The following is a 2,044-nucleotide window of genomic DNA, read 5'->3' on the forward strand; positions in this document are numbered from 1 at the left end:
AGAGTAATAATAATAATAAAGGATTTTATCGTGGATTACAAATTACTAATACACAATATTTAAAAATAAAAGAAATAGTCAGACATTTTCTTGTTGAGAGTTATACGGGTAATGATTATTAGCTCTGTCACATCCGCCAATTGTACAATACATGAAGCTACAGCCAGTATTTGGTTAGCTTAGCTTAACTTAGCATAACAACTGCAAACTGGGGGAAACAGCTAGTGTGGCTCTGTCTGAAGGGACAAGTCATATATCATTCCATTAATGCATGTTACTAACTCAACTTCTTCCCTTTCCCGTAGTCTTGTGCTCTCTTGCCCCCGTAGTCTTGTGCTCTTTCATCCCTCCCCTCTCTCCTCCCATTGCTGTATCTGATGTTGGAGTCACCTGCAGCCTCCGTGTTACTGTTCCACACCCTCTGCTACAATTCTCCATGTCCCTCTCTGTCTATCTGTCTCTGTCTGTCGCTCTCTCTCGCTCTCTTTCTCTCACCCCCAACCGGTCGAGGCAGATGCCCCCCCCACCCTGAGCCATGGTTCCGCTTGACGTTTCTGCCCCTTAAAAGAAGTTTTTCCTTGCCTTTGTTGCCTAGTGCTTGCTCTTGGTGGGAATGTTTCTGTAACATCAGAGTATGGTCTAGACCTGGTCTTTTATGAAAAGCGCAGAAGTAGTTTTTAGTGTAGCATTTAGTGTTGTATAAATAAAATTGAATTGAATTGAATTGAATATATTTATTTCATTTTGTTGAAAAATACTCAATTCAGTATTCAATATTCATGGATAGACAGAAAACAATCAATTGCAGTGCAACAGTTTACTGCTAGCACTCTTTTCTAAGGACAATATCAAATCAACAAATTTTGTTATTAATAATACATTAAAGGCTTGGAATAAAGCACACACAGCTATACTGGGAAATATGGATAAAAGGTGGAATCCAGCAGTTGTCAGATGTCACAAACCATGACACAAAAAACAAATATAACCTAAAATATACCAAATTATTTAGGTACTGTACATGCAACTGAGAAACTGGATTACTTGCAATTTTGACTTGGAAAAAAAAACATCAGTCCTGAAATGTCAAACATTTTAAGCCAAAGCAACAAAAAAGGAGGCTAATCAGTTTACTGATAAGCATGGAAAGCAGTGATACATTTTTTGTTATTTCAACTATATTGTATGTATGTTGTATCCTAGCATTTCATTTATATTTATATTCTGTGTTGTGTGACTGATTTTGCTACTGTAACACTATACAGTAATTTCCCATTTTGTTGGGATCAATGTCTATCTATCTATCTATCTATCTACCTACCTACCTACCTACCTACCTATCTATCTATCTATCTATCTATCTTATTACAAAGTATATACAATAAATGGACAAAGACCTAGGGGAAAATGGAACGAAAGCTTGTTATTAATGAAAATCTGCAACTAATACAGTCTAAGATTATGACAAGAATATATAATACTAGAGATAAAATAAACAAGTTTCACAACACATTATCATAAATATGTTTAAAATGTAACCTACAGTATATGGTGACTCCCTTATGCACGCCTTTTGATACTGTAAAGGAATTAAGAAGACTTGGGAGAGCATAGCAAAACTAATATTGCAATACTGGAATAACAAGGAAGCAACCTCAATAGAGAATTGAAGGCTCTAATGAAGTATTATCTGTGTGTTGAAGGATTAATGTCTGAAGATAAAAAAAAATTGATGGCCAATGAGACCAAATATGTAATTCTTTTGTAAAGCAGAACCCCCTTTTTTTTATTTTATTGTACTTATTTTTATTTATTTTTGTTGTTGTTGCGGTTGTGTGTGAATGTGTTTGTTGGAACTGTCTTGAATAAGGACCAGCAATGGGTGGGGTAGGCATGTAAATGGGGACGGGGGTGGGAGAAGTGGTCGGATGGTGGGGTGGGTTGAGGGAAGCGGGGTGGTTGGTAGGGGTGGGTTGAAATAGTTTTAGTTTTGCCTTTATTTGATGTACTTCCTGGTACCTAATCCTGATGACCCACAGAAATT

This window comes from Etheostoma cragini, chromosome 23, assembly GCF_013103735.1.
Source record: "Etheostoma cragini isolate CJK2018 chromosome 23, CSU_Ecrag_1.0, whole genome shotgun sequence".
In the NCBI taxonomy this organism is placed as follows: Eukaryota; Metazoa; Chordata; class Actinopteri; order Perciformes; family Percidae; genus Etheostoma; species Etheostoma cragini.